The following is a 15,376-nucleotide window of genomic DNA, read 5'->3' on the forward strand; positions in this document are numbered from 1 at the left end:
AAGTAATCTAGTGTACACACTAGACCTTTTAGATCTACCCGCTGTGTCTACTACATGTACAGTACTGCACATCACAGTGACAGTGAGAAGACATGTAAAGAACACAGCATCATGTTGTGAATAACTAGGTGATTTCCTGCTTCAGTGCACTCGGCATCTTGGGAAAAAATGCGCTGATGTGAGCTGAGTGATTGTGGAGCCAAAATTATACCACCAAAGAAAAGAAATTGCATTAATGCTGCACAGATGGAATTGTATACAGTAAGGTAATTTGTTTCTGTCCCTTTCAGATATTGCAAGCGATGAAAAAGTCTCTGAAAAGTCGGGAGGATTATAACTTAACTTGGCCCTCAGAGATGAAGGCTGCACAAAGAGGCTGAGTGCTCCAACTGAAAGACTCAGACAGACAGTGGTTTGAAAATAACCACATCTGCTCTGAAAAGCATTTGGGAGAAAGAAAAGGATGCAAAAAAAATGAAAAAGATTACAGACATGTTCTGAAAGGTAATATAAATGTGGTGTTTCGAAGACGATCCTGGTGTTAAAGAACATTTGTATGAAGTATGACAGACTGTGTGGAGGAGCAGGTTGTGTTATCCTTCACACACAAGTTAAAGCATGATCATAACCTTACCTTTACCATAATCCATAGTTAGTAACATGTTTTATTAAGCTTAGGATGGATACGTGAAAATAATGAGAATACAACAAAATGTATTATTTTTCTACCGTACAGAATTTCAGTATTCAGCAGTCAGAATCAGAATATATTGATGTTCTTGGCTATCTATCATGCATACATCAGACAACAAACCGTGTAATAAACCCACCGCTCACTGTTGTGTTTGGCCTTGACTATACTGTTTCTTGCATGCTCCACGTGCAGAAATATTTCCAAAATAATGGCACTAAAACTACTGCAGCACTTGTGTCCCGTGTGCTCCGGGATTTCAAACTGGTCCAACATGGTCGGCTAGTTTGGAGACTTTCTGTTATATAACAGAAACAGCTCAGTTTTGTGTGTTTTGAAGACATTTTAGGCGAGGAATAAACCATGCAGTTGCAAAAAATACATCTTCATTTGAGGAGTTTCCAGAGGCAACGAGAAATGCTAGATGCATGAAGTAGCCGGGATTAATCTTTTTGCAATTTAGGACCGGGCAAAGCGATGTCTGGTCTCTCGAAAAACGCGATGCTCGGCTACCAGAATGGATTGCACGGCTGCTTGCATCGCCATTGAACTCGATTTACTCTAACACAGACTTTCTGCCTCTTCTGCCTCATTATTCCCATCATCATCGCCCCCTGCTGGCACTGCAAGGCGCGTCCAACCGTCACTCTCACACGCTGACCTCTGGTGGATAGGCGGGTCCATTTCAGTCTCCAATCTGTTATGGCTTAATAACAACCAGCAATGAAAGGAAGGTTTTTGAGACTTGTTAAGAATAATCTGAGTTTGGAAGTTTGGAGTATTGTTCAAAACGATACACTTTATGCACCTAAATCAGCTGATCTTTTAATGTAAGGGCCACCGCTCTATGTTCGGAAACATTTAATTAAAAAATGAACAAAAAACAAATTTATCAGTATCAATTTAGACCTTGTACTCGGTGGTCGAGGTTAACATTAATCATGTTTTGCAGAAATACCAAAATGAGAACAGAAAATACATCCATGTTGTCTTTTTCACCGATTCATTTAATCGCTCAAGAGTGAAACAGACGAGCAAAGCGGCTTCACTGTGCTCCGATATTGTGTAGAAATACTTGAACTCACTTTGTCTCTGCTGAAACATCCAACATTCACTCTGTCTCAGCTCCATGGATCATAATTCTCACATAGCTTTGTATATTTATACAGTTCAGTCATAGATGAGTGTGAGTCCTGATTTGGTTGACTGTCGAGTGAGCTATAGGAGATCATATAGGAGATACTTCCTTCAGCACTATACACCCCGGTAGGTCCCATATATAACCCACTTAGTAGTTGTTTACTAGAATATTAATACATTTATATTAATATTTAATAATTGTTAAAAGTTAATAAAGAGGAGTTACATCAGTCAGCCTTTTTTTGTCTTATATTTTTTACCAGATTACTTTTGACAGGCCTGTCTTGGGATGCTCATGCTTGATGCTGCAACTCCTTCTTAACCTCTCACCACGGCTTTAATTGACATCCCTTTATCGAAAAATGAAGAGATGTTTTATTTATTGACAAAAACAAATACAAAAAAATACCATGTCTGTGTCTGTCGGCCCAGAATACATCACCTGTTACTGCAGGTTGTTCTGCTACACACACGTGAATTTCCTGGTATGTGTTCATTCTTTCTTTCTTTCTTTCTTTCGTTCTTTTGTTCTTTCTTTCTTTCTTTCTTTCTTTCTTTCTTTCTTTTGTATGTTGGTTGGTTGGTTGGTTGGTTGGTTGTCTTTCTTTCGTTGGTTGGTTGGTTGTATTTCTTTCTTTCGTTGGTTGGTTGGTTCGTTGGTTGTCTTTCTTTCTTTCGTTGGTTGGTTGGTTGTATTTCTTTCTTTCGTTCGTTGGTTGGTTGGTTGGTTGGTTGTCTTTCTTTCTTTTGTTGGTTGATTGGTTGTATTTCTTTTGTTCTTTCGTTGGTTGGTTGTCTTTCTTTTGTTCTTTGGTTGGTTGGTTGTCTTTCTTTTGTTCTTTCGTTGGTTGGTTGGTTGGTTCGTTCAATGGTTGGTTGCTTCTGTCTTTCTTTCTTTCTTTCGTTCTTTGGTTGGTTGTTTCTTTCTTTCTTTCTTTCTTTCTTTCTTTCTTTCTTTCTTTCTTTCTCTCTCTCCCCTCCTTCCCTCCCCTCCTTCCCTTCTTGAAGCCTACAGCACCGTAAGTATTGCAGCTTCATGACTAAAGTTACTTTCTTTACTTTTCTCCTCCCCCCTCCCCTTTTTCCTTTCTTTTTCTTTGCTTCCTCTTATGTTTTCCAACCTCCTTTTTTCTCCATTGTCTCGATAAATGTTACATCGAGTATAAATGTTTTAGCGCCACATGCAATTTTGATGGGGGCGCCACCATTGCTGTGTCTTTTTGGGATACAGTAGGCCTAATTGTGCCATGCACAGTTATCTCTCTTACCACTTTAGTACATAGAGGAGGAGACAGCAAGAGAGCGAATATGTTAGAGGCTGGAGACTGGGAAGTTTTTAAAACTTCCTCTAACTGTGATACAAATATAATTACAACAACCGCACTGTTGTTTCTAAACTTGCATGTGTGTTTAAACCTTTACCTGCCGGCCCCTGAACATCAGTACTACCTTAGTGATGCTTTAAAGGAGCACTGTGTAGTTTTGGGGGAGAAATTTCAATAAGAAGATTTTTTTTTCAGGCCTAAACGAACTAAATAAAACAAACTCTCTTTGTTTTCATGATTGAATAAACTGAATAAACAAACTGACCTTAAAGGACAACACAATTGTTTTACTTAGTTTATATGTGGTGGACCCTGCCACCTTTCTAGCTTCAAACAGTGTTATGGGGGCCTGATTTTCCTCTGTGAACAGCTTGTTTATTCACTTATGGAAACAATAAATATATCCAAGTTTGTATTACTACCTCATTAATATTGAAAATATCTCAAAACTACACAGTGCCCCTTTAAGCAGCAGCCCCGCAGGGTCTGAGAGGGAAACAGTCCACGAAAAAAACAAAAAATTAAAGATTCAAATAATTCTTCTTTGACTGTTTGACGTCCTCTTGGATGAACCAAGAAAACAGTAACATCCCTATCATCTGTCACCATGTTCTCTCTGATTTCCACCTTGAATTTTTTATCTTTATCTTTGCTTTTTTGTGTGCGCAACACGCTGTAAAAAGTGGAGGGTAACTAAAAATGTCAGTATCTAACACATATCTTCTTCATTGGTCGATAACTGGTTGATTTGTTTGCAACCAACTGATTTTTATCAAAAAAAAAAGAAAACTATTATTTTTATATATTTTATTTTACATGTTAAAAAATCACTTTTTTTTTTTTTTATTGCATTTTTAGTCTTACTGCGCATGTATTTCCACAAATACAACATTCATTTTCCATAAACTTCAACGTAAAGGTGCTTTCGTCAAATAATAACGCAGCCATCCCAGATCGTCATTATTTGACGATCTGGGATGACACTCAAAAATCAGCTTTTCTTACAAACAGCACCTTTTTAAAAAAAAAAAAAAAAAAAAAAAAAAAAAAAAAAATGTCTTAACTTCATGCACAACTCTAACCTAAATGTATTCCCTAATCCAAATTTCAGACTTATTCTAAATTCAAATCGGTCACCAGAAGTCAAACATCTGCAGACAACCTTCACATTTTTTCACCCTCCGCTCATGTCCCACCGGTGCATCTGGTCCTCACGTCTGAAGGCACGCCGACACATGCACGCATGCACACACACACACACACACACACACACACACACACACACACACACACAGGTGTCGCTTTCCAGTGCGATGAATCTGCAGATGCAGCCTCACCGCATTCGGCGTGCAGCGGCTGACGTCAGGAGCCGAGCGCAGCGAGAGGAGTTGAAATAGGGCAGAGCAGGAGCGGAGCGCTGAGAGGAAACCAGCCGGAGGAGCCGGAGGATGGCAAACCGCTGCTGAAGAGTTGGGACGCGCTACCCGTCGCTTACTAAAAACGCAGCTGCTGACTGAAACACCAGCCCCGTAATTCATCCGAAGCATTTTTAAGCCCTGCTGAGCCGGGGAGGAGAGGAGTGGGAACTAAAACAGGAGCGCAGTTTGGACGCGTCGCTGCGAGGAAATCTGTGGCATATTCGCACGAATTGCCTCCTTTTCTGCCTTTTTTTTTTTTTTTTTTTTTTTTGGGGTGCCCCGGAATACCACAGGTAAGCTGGAAGCTGTGTGTACTAACGCAGGATGAGGGGCTCCGACGCTGCTCAGACGTGCATTTAATGTTGCCCTCACAAGTTTGGGGATGTTTTGAGGGTTGCATGACGCTGCTTTCCTTATCCGTCACTATTTGCATTGGGAGTGAATGGGAAACTGAGAGGAGGCACGGCGGTGGCGTGCTTTAATTTTGAATTAGTTTGTGAGTAGCTGAGGAGAGATTGCATGAATAATGGAGAGAGACGGAGCAGAGAGATGTGTGTGAGGTGCAGCCGTATAGCGCAGGGCGATGTCAATGACAGTCTGTGACAGTGTTTAACTACACTGCCTATTGTCTGGCGCAACGCGAGCTGCGATTAATCATTCAATATGACCAGATGCCAGCTTTTTTCTAACCTTGTCTAACCGTGCAGCGGCTCTACCTGCTCGGAAACAGCGGGGCAGTGTTTGATAAATGGCTCCAGGAGGACTCCTCTGGCCGGATGCGCCAGGTTTTGCTCAGGCAGCACAGGGACTGGAATGATAGCACAGTGAGACACGCACATCCCTCTCTGGGGCTCTCTGGCATGGATTCCCGGTCCCAACACCCCCCTCCTACCACCACCACCACCTCATACCCCTCTTCACCCGGTCCTCCAGCCGTCAGCCAATTAATCTGGCACGACTCCGGCGTCTTATTAAGCACAGCCACCCCTCATGCAAAATAATAATAATAAAAAAGAATGGAGGGGGAGGAGGATGGGGGAGAAATTCCCAAACAAGACGAGATTTTCTTGTCTGATTGTGTTAAATGAGCTGCCTCAGCGCTCCCTCATGGGTATATCCTATCAGTGTCACCAGAGAGCTGGCACAGCGGCAGCAAAGCCTCCGTGACGGCCAGCGGAGTGGGAAATGAGGATTGGTCGGCGCGCACCGCCGCCGTGTTATAGCGCATATTGCGCCGGAGCTCTCCACGGTGCTGAAAACGCTCCAGCCTCTCCACTCATCGCGCTCCAGCCTCTTTTCTGGGCTTGTGTTGGACTTCACTATCTACCTGGAAGCAGATATGGAGCTGACATCCAGCAGCTGAAATACGGCCATCCATCACTGTGCTATCTGTGAGAAACTGCTTGTAAAAAATCGTAGCCCCTTTTTCAGCCTCATGCGGGCCAGCTGCCCCCTCTCCAACTCTCAACTCAACACACACACACTCACGTACATGGGAAGCACATGCAGAGACCTTGATCAACATCTCGATCCTCAGTGGACTGAGAATGTGGTTCTCAGCTGGATCTGTTTGCCCTACAGCAACACAGAACCTGAGCCCAACCATTCTCTGAATGAACTAGCAAGCACCTAGACAACAAATGTGAGAAGATTTCTTGCTGAAAAAGTGAAATTTGGTGTTATTTTGCCTTGGATTCAACAGTTGGATTCAGTGTGTTGCATTGCTGACTCGGTGAAGCTGTGGAAGAAAATAAAAGCATTATAATTCCACTTTTAATCACCACTCAGTTGACCTCACTAGTCTGAATAGAAGGACAACATGAGCACAGTAACAACACATTTATATATAGACAGGACTCATAGTGACTCTGAAATCACAGCTTTCCTAGATAGCTCCTGCAGTTTTAGGGGGGTCTGAGCAGTTGTGCAGCCCACCCTCGGTCCAAAAAGTCAACGGGTTGGGAAATAATGATGTGGCCTGGAACGGTGACTCAGTCGGGCTTATTGCGGTTTGCAATCTGCTGTGTAACTTATTAGCTGTCTCGCGGAGAGAGCCATTACGGCGTGGTGTCCAGCAGATTATGGCTGCGTGTTGTGCTTCAGAGGCAGCCCTAATAGTGGGATGACTCACACACCTACAGAGCCACACAAGCATGTAGCCACACACACACACACACACACACACACACACACAAAGAAACCTTCACTGTATCATCCCAGTCATTAGAGTTGAATAAGGCTTGTGGAGCGCTCTCTTTCACTCTCTCTCTCCGCTAAGCAGTTAAATCCTGCGAAAGCCAGAGCCAGCTCGAAGCAGCGTGTATGCATGGATGCATGGGTGCAGGGTGTCATGCATGTTAGCTGGATAAAAGCAAAAAGATTTCAAGGAGGGCGGTGAAGGTCTTATCTTGTGTTGTGTAACCAGGCGGAGGAAGAGTTTCCACAGGTGCTTTCATGACCAAGTCTGACTTAACGGAGTCTCCAGACTGGATTTAGACACATCAGCATGAGCATGGTGTCGACTCTTTGAGTGACACCGGCAACGTAGAAGCTGCAGCTAAACAGTGTCAGTGCTGCTGCTGTTTTGTTGTAGTTAAAAGTACTTCAAGGCGTTTTTAACTCTTCATGAAACTGTGTCAATTTACTGATTTCTCTAATTCACCAAATGAGACTATCTTCAAGAAGATTGGCTATTTCTTCATGGATGTTATGGTTATCCTGAAAGGTCCAGTTTGTAACACAGTTGGTTGTTGAGTCTCATTTCCAACTCGTCAAATACCAACGCCTTGTGTTGGTAGGTCCGCCTCCAGCAGCCCCACAGTGTCAGAATCTGATGAGTTGGGAGTGAGACTGGACCTTTAATGCTGTCACCGGGTCAGATTCTAACTACAGCTGCTCTGTAGTCTGGTGGTACGGTACAGCCGACCCAGTCACCAGAATAAATGTTGTCTGTAAACCACAGAGGTTGAAACTTCAGAAACTTTTATGTTTTTGTGCACTGGAAAGATCTTGAAAGTCAGAAAAGTCCAAAGTCCACACCGACAGAAGCTCCTCTCTCCCGCAGAAAACACTGCTCCTGAACACCTCTTCAGTAGTCCTGCCTTTAATTCTGTAACTTTGTGACATCACGCTACATCACCGTGTCATACATTTGCATAATCTATGCCTAGCGGCTAGTCTGGCATGTAAGAATTGATTTAACACAGCTGCTCGGTTGTTGTTAGTGGTGCTGGATCAGGCGTGTGTGAGCTGACCAATCAGTGGACAGTATTAGTAACCCAAAATAAAATCATGAACCTGAAAATGAGTATAATACATCTCATCATAAACCTCTAATGTGAACGTGATATGACGCATACAAATGTGAATGTATCAGTGGTTCACAGGAACGTAAGTTGGTACAGCACTTAAAGTTTTCTTTGTTTCACAGGCAGAATCGACCAAAAAATGAAAGTTCCTTGTAGCTGTTTTAAGTTCACAAGGGATGATTGGTTGTCCAGTTTCCATGTTGATGCTTGTTCATAGACAGATGCAGAAAATAACTCCCCGCTTAGTTTGAAATCCATTTAGCACCACGATGAATGTGAAACTTTATCGATCGCCGCAGAGAAATTCCCTTCGCTCGGCTTTTGAAAGATCAGGGGTCAGACTCGGCTACAGGAAATCGGTGTCTTTCTCCAGGACATTTCGGCTGAGTGAATGCCTGTTGACACAAGAGGCTAAAAACAGGTTGTTCTGGTAAAAGCACAGTCTGTCTGCCCACTTGACTTCCCTGCTGCTCACAGAAGTCGGAGAGCTGGAGAAAGATGAAGAAAAAGATCACTGTCTGCTTTCCTCGAGAAACGAGAGCGAAGGACACACGTGTTACTGTCGCAGACGTCCTACATGTCGCTGCTCTCTTGATCTCTTCTGCTGTCTTGTTGGACCAAACGAAAAGGATTATTTTAAAGTTGTTTTGTATTGTAAAGTTTAGATTTTGATGGTTCCAGCTGCTCTTTCAGTACAAGCACTTTACAGCAAGCTGTGACAGGGAAAGGGTTTTTCTATGCTGTATGTGTTTTGTAGAAATGGGCCAGATGTCAACAAGGAACACATAAATGGTCATTACTCTCGTAGATATTAGGAGATTTAGATGGAGCATGTGCACCAATGGTTCGTTTATTCCCCCTTTACACAGCGTAGACATGACTGTCCTTTTTTTATGAATCCCAGGTAGGCGCCACAGGCTCCAAACAATCGACACATAAAGAGCCCTGGATGACAATGCCCGTATAATGCTTGAGCAGAAGAAAAAAATAATTCTTCATATCAATTATGATGCCCCTCTCGTGAACGGTTTAAATCCTTGGCATCACATCGCCTGAACCCCATGCAGAGCCTGTCTAATCAGCAGCAGGATTTATTTCCACACAACAAAGCTTCACCCTCGGGTAAACCAAACCCACATCCATGCCGTCTTTTTTTTCACGCCTGTTGACTTTGATTTGTTTGGCTTTGCAAATTTTCCAAAGAAATATAATGAGCCGTACTCCAAAAAAAAAAAAACAAAGGTAAAAATGCATTACGTATGGCGAGTCACGCTCACGTGGGCCGGCTCTGTCGCCGTACTAGCACACTGGAGGTGGGGCCGATGGGATTAGTTTGAAATTGAACTGATGAAACACTTTCTGGTGGGTTTCTCACTGATGCTCATACCCAGAGACATATATCATGATTAACACAAGTCCTCTGATAATGGGAAGCACCTAATAGGAATGACACTGAAACTAAAGATGACCAGTGACTCATACCGTTAGATTCTCTATCCTCAGTTTATCCCAGAGACATGTAACTGTGCCTTCAGCTCGCCCGATAACTCCTCTGTTCTCCCAGCAGAGCGCGGGGCCACAAAATGTGGGCAACACGGTTCACTTGAAATTCCGATCACTGATGTTGAACTTCTAGAAATGACCTTTACCGTTGCATCCCATATGAACACAGCAGCTGAGCGCCGAGCATCAGTAGCGCCACTCTGAGCAAACAGTGCTCGCCGCCCTCCTCTGCCTGAATGGAGGAAACTGACGAAAGAGTCAGCAGAGAGGGAGAAATGCATAGAGAGGTTACGGAAAGGTCGCCCGGCATATCTGTTTTCTGCAGTGAATTCAGTCAGCCATCTGCCTGTCCCCTTTATGTAGTCATTCCTCTCCTCCTCTGCTTAAAGCTGCCAAATGTTGGTTCTTGGTGCTCAGAGCTGTTTTGACATATCACATTTGGAAAGGTGGCATGACTCAAAGCTGTGTTGAAATTTTACCTCGCCCACTGTGGCAATGTATGCAAACCGTGGATATGTTAAAACTTTACTTTCTCTTTTATGTTGATAATGTTAGATTAGGTTTAAGGCACAAGAACACTTGGTTAGGGTTCGGAGAGGAGCATGTTTTGGCCTAAAATACCTGTTTTGGCGGCCATGAACACGGCTCGAAACCATCCCGAGGTCTCCTTAAAGTTATCCGGTGATGTCCTGCTCACATGTGTTAAAATACCTTGGTCCCTCATTAAAACCATCCAGTGGTTTCGAGCTTACAAATGCTGAAACGCAGTACTGAACTGTGGTCACTGGCAGAAAAAGTCTGCAGTTAAAGGTCCAATATGTCAGTAAGTTGAGTTTTGAGTCTCACTCCCAAATCGTCAAATACTGACGTTTTCTGATGGTGGACGACCTTCAATCTCGTCAGAATTAGATTGGTTGGAAATGTAAAAAATGAATATCAACTTTCTTACAAATTACACCTTTAAGCAGTATCATTAATGTATCAACTTCCTTTGTCGTGCAGTGTTGCTAAGGCAAAAGAAAATGAGCTGAGAGACTGTGAATCTACAAGAATAAACTACAGTCTGTAAAAAACAATGAATGACCTTCCATGCTCAAGACGTGATATTGATTCAGACTCAATATTTAAAACAATATCTACCCAGGGCCTACAGTACATGACTCTGACAGTCAATCCTGTGCTTTCAGAACAAATTAAGAGAAATGAAACAAGAAAGTTTTTAAAGCAGGGTTTAAAAGTTCACTTTGCCTTCAGTTATTTGAGTTTACACCTCGCAAGAGTCTTTGCTTTTTTACTTTGAACTACAAAATCCCACTTCTGAATTGTTGTCAGGCTTTTCGGGGCTGCAGTACGACAAACATGGCAACCACCGGGGCTGAGCGTGAGAGAGCCTGTCGACAAAGCAAACACAGCCACGTTTACATTATAAACCCCGCTGTGGCATTAATACCTTAATAGCTACCTGCTGGAAGTGCAAGTAAATGCAATAACTTTGAGCCTGTGGAGATAATTTGTGGGTTTTTGGAGGGTGCTGTGCATTTATTCAAGCATTTAAGGCAAAGGACAAAGGAAACAGTGAATGTTACGATGCTGTGTTTGAAGTACGTTGATCTTTCAGAATGCAATTTAGGAGGTGACCCCTTGACATGCATTGATTGCGGGCTGCTGCAGCCATGAACGAGGCTTCTAGTGGTTCTTCAGTCGGAGGTGATTACATGTAGAAACCACATTATTCTCCACAAAGTGCCTCTGAAGAACCATTTACGCTTTCAAAGGTGTTTTTCTGTTTGCTACCAATGCGGACCTCCTTCATTTCTTTGCCACACTTTAACGGCGCTCTATAATTAGCAAACATAGCCTCGTTAGCCATATTGACCACCCTGTTGTGGCACTTGAGATCCTCCTGATTTCTTTTGTGCTCTTACAGCCATGTCGCACAGCCTGCGGGGGGATTTCTGGATTTAACAAGTCGACGTGCTGCTTGTGTGTCTTTCGGCCACACCTGCCAAAGTAGGATGTGGGCTTCAACACCCAGGGGCTGCCCATCTGGTCACGGAAAGTTGTCAGAGAGAAAGCCAAAAGTCAATATCAGTGTTTAGTGAGGAAGGTAAAGAGGGGGAGGAAGAGAATGGAGTATGACACAGAAGGAAAGAGCCTCTTATCCTTCCTCTCTCCAGTTTTGAGATGCGGTCTTATTACTACCTGACAGCCTGAAGCTCTATCTCTTCTACGGAGACAGAAAGTGGCAAAGAGAGAGTGTCAGACCATAATTAATACTGAGGTAATGCAGAAGAAGTCGAGCTGATAAGAATCTCTGCTCTTGCTAAAGCACCACGTCCTACATTGTGTTCTTTCCGAGGTCCCTGAGCCTTTTTCTGGGAGGCAGACAGTCTTTCTCTCTCCGAGGGGAAACGTTTTACCACAATCTGAAAAAGGCACATGTGCACTTGTGTCTCTGGAAAACGAATACATTAAGTTTTCTATCACCGCTGCCATATGTTTTTTTGTCACATGTTTTAATTGCTTTAATGGCGTCCTTGTTGTTGCTCACATTATTTGCTCCGCTGTTTCCCAGTCTTTGTGTGCGTCGGCCTGGCTCGGGTCCCACGTCAGAGTTTTCATTGTGTCTATTTTCTTCCGCAAATTGCTTGACTTTTCTCCGATTCACTTAAAGGACTGTGCAAGTTGTTTTTCATTTTTCAGCACGGTTGCTGCTAAATCAGAAATAATTTACATCGCGCCTAACCATTTTGCAAAACTGCAGTGCTTTTAAGATGATTATCTTCTGCCATTCCAGGCAGCCCGTTTGTTTACATTAATTTCAGTGTGGTATAAAAAATGAGCAATAACAAGACTCTAGAAACTTTCTTAAAGAATGTCTTTACTCATATTCAATAATTCTTTGTCAACAAATCCTATGAAAAGACAAAAGTCACCATGTACAGATCTACTAACCAGTAGTGTCTGTGTTTTCCCGTATGCCAGATCTCCATTGTTGTCCAAAAACTATTAAAAACACATCAATGAGCCACGTTGAGTAACGTGATTCCTCATCATCATTAACATGGGCATGATTTTAAGAGTCAATCACACACTGAAATTCCCACTGGCATGCAAAATTAGTGGGAGTAAATAGTCCACAACAAATGCCCCATTTACTCCTGTTAAAGTTTTGCTTGAAGTAATTTAACACATTAACTTGTGTTTACAGGTATTTCTTCAATACATATTGTCAAGAAAGTAGTATAAAGCCTTTTGTGGCTCTCAGAGGAAGCTGCATCTAATCTGATAAAATGCCTCATCGTGGGTAATGTAGGCACCAGGCTTTGACAAAGAAGAATAAACAGGTGATATCTTGGGTTCAGCTTTTTCGATTATGATCACTTGTTTTTAAACTCTCCATAATGAGTCCAATAGTTTTATAGGAGTGCACTGTGAGACCAGTGGACTTTTTATAACCTGGCGCCTGCATGCACTAAATGCAATTTAGCTACTAAGTGACATCACTGGAGGCAATTTGTCAGATTACATGCAGCTTCCTCTGGAGCCACAAAATACTTTATACCACTGTTTTCACGTATGCTGAAGTACTCCCCAAAGCCTGTACAACAGATTTTGATGTATAAAAATAGTGGAATTATCCTTTAAGCAAGCAAACATTTGCCTATTTTACACTTCCTGCAGATATGAGGAAACATTAGCTCTAATTTTTAGTTGTTGAGTGATGAATCCAACATGCACTCTCCTGTTAGCTCTGTTTATGTCCCTGCGACTCCCGAGAGAAACATCTGGGTCTTTATCGGCCAAATGCTTGAATATGTCGACAGGTAGTAACTACTTTGTCTGTGCTTTGTTGCAAGGAAGGTAAAGAAACGTTTAATTAGCTGGTTATTGCTGAAAAAGAGGATGGTGAGGTGCCAAACACGGCAAAGTTGTGGGCTGTAAAAAAAAATATAAAAAATGAGTGGAAAGACTAGAACTGGCTCGAACTGGCTCTGTGCAGCTTGAATTTGCCCAAGCACTGATATGATCCTACCAGAAATCAGATTTGAGAATGCAACTTCTTATTGTTGTTTAGCACATTTTGACATTGGAGGCGGCTGCAAGGTCAACAGAGCGAGCCTGTGACGGAGCCACTGGTCTGAACCATCCTCCTGTTCACTTCCTGGAACTGGTTCAGCTTCAGCAAGCGAAACACATTTTGCCACGCTGATAAAAGCTTAAAAATGTCTGGATATTCGTTTCTTGTCCCAACTGCTTACAGTCATCATTAATTAGATCTGTTCTCTCTCAATGAACTCCTACTTGTCTAGGAGTAAAATCTTTTTTAACCGTGAGCTGTCTGGATGCCTGAGCTGACAAGGCCTGTCAGCTTTCAACTGGTGTGCTGTCAACCCCCTGCCTCCTTTCCAAGGGGCACTGCTTATGAACCTTTTACATTACAGTGAATGACAGTTCATAACCTTATCTTTCCGGCCTACTGTGCTGTATAAATCCTCTTTGGGAAACACCACTCCGGAGCATCCTGAGATTTATCACATTGCTTGTCATAAAAAAAAATAAATAAATAAATAAAAGTGAAAAAACCCGGCCCCTGAAAGGATGCGTATCCTGTTCACCTAGAGTGCCTGGAAGATAACTAGGGTTACAACGTGTGATCCTGATGCATGGCTGACAGACAGACAGATTGACACCCCTGGTCTATTCAGTATCTTCCCCAACCACACAGGAGCTGGAATCAAATGCAGACGAATGAGTCGCTGCCGCATCCAAGTGTCGAGAAAACATTTTGGGCAAAGGCGATCCCCTCGGTGGCTCTATTTCATGCTACATAGACATCTGTCTGAGGAAGGGGGCTGTTTGAATCCTGAGTGCAGGCAGATAGGCTGGCAGACGCAGGATGATAGCAGAGATTTTACTGAAAGAGGGAGCACCGGTTTGAAGGCAGCACTCAGAGTAACAGCATGTGGAGAGGGTTTGTTCCAAAATGGGCCATGCACCATTTGGGGGGGGGGGGAGAAAAAATGACACCTACTTTCACCAAATGATTGACAGCAGAAAATCTTGACTTCCTCTTTTAAAAGGATAGCAGGGTAACCAAGGTGACAAAATACATAACTCTTTCCAAAAACACTGTTCTTGTCATGAATTGGGCAATATTTTCTAAATCAGCTGGTGATTTGTTAGTTTTTAACAGAGGAGACGGTCAAATATTATGGGAATACTGCAGGCAGCAGTGTGTCTCTATGATCCTTTCACGCTTCCTCGACTACACACTGCTAAAGTACTTATCTGGTTATGTTTCTTATGCAGCTTATACTGAACGATTATACAAAATAAAGAACATTTCTGGGAATATTATGGGATTACTACAGGCAGCAGTGTGTCTCTATGATCCTCTAGCTTTTCTGTGACTACACATTGCTAAAGTATTTGGCTGGAGATGGCTTTCCAGCAGCACAGACAATATTGAATGATAATAGGAATATTATAGCAATACTACAGGCTCTATGATCCTCTTGCTCTTCAGATGTTACAGATCCGAGACATAACTGCCAGAAGGGTTGGGACGAGAGAGAGATTACAAATCTGTGTGCTTCCCCAGCACCACTGACGGCACCATGGATTTATCAATACACACCACAGTAAGGCTGCTGATACGTCAGAGCCATGGATTCTGACTTGCACAGACCTCGGTCAGATAAAGGATCAATGAGTCGGGCAGACTAGACTAACATGTTCAACTAAACAAGCCCTCTGTGCCTGCTGTTTCTCTGCTGCTAGGGAATGGAGAAAGGGGAAGGCAGGTATATATGGGATGGCATCCCCCTCGTGTAAAATGTGAAACTACAGTGGTTTCAAAATTAAAATGGCTGCAAAAATAGTTCAATACAGTGCTTCTAATGCGTACGATTGTACAGTACTTGAGGGTGGTGAACTACAAACCTTCCAGTTTTAGCATATGGTGTTCGGCATTCGCAGATGTTATTT

The 15,376-nt window shown here is 42.8% G+C and overlaps 1 protein-coding gene across 1 annotated transcript in view; it reads left to right on the forward strand.

Moving 5' to 3' along the window:
• Window positions 1-4,557: 4,557 nt before the first annotated feature.
• The window catches only part of fstl4 (follistatin-like 4), a 214,611-nt gene continuing 203,792 nt past the window's right edge, over window positions 4,558-15,376 (forward strand). The window contains exon 1 of the mRNA XM_084374357.1: window positions 4,558-4,867. The gene's annotated coding sequence lies outside the window, so the exon portion shown is untranslated. The remainder of the gene's footprint in view (window positions 4,868-15,376) is intronic.

The sequence above is a fragment of the Pagrus pagrus genome, assembly GCF_965226575.1.
Source record: "Pagrus pagrus genome assembly, chromosome: 14".
NCBI lineage: Eukaryota > Metazoa > Chordata > Actinopteri > Spariformes > Sparidae > Pagrus > Pagrus pagrus.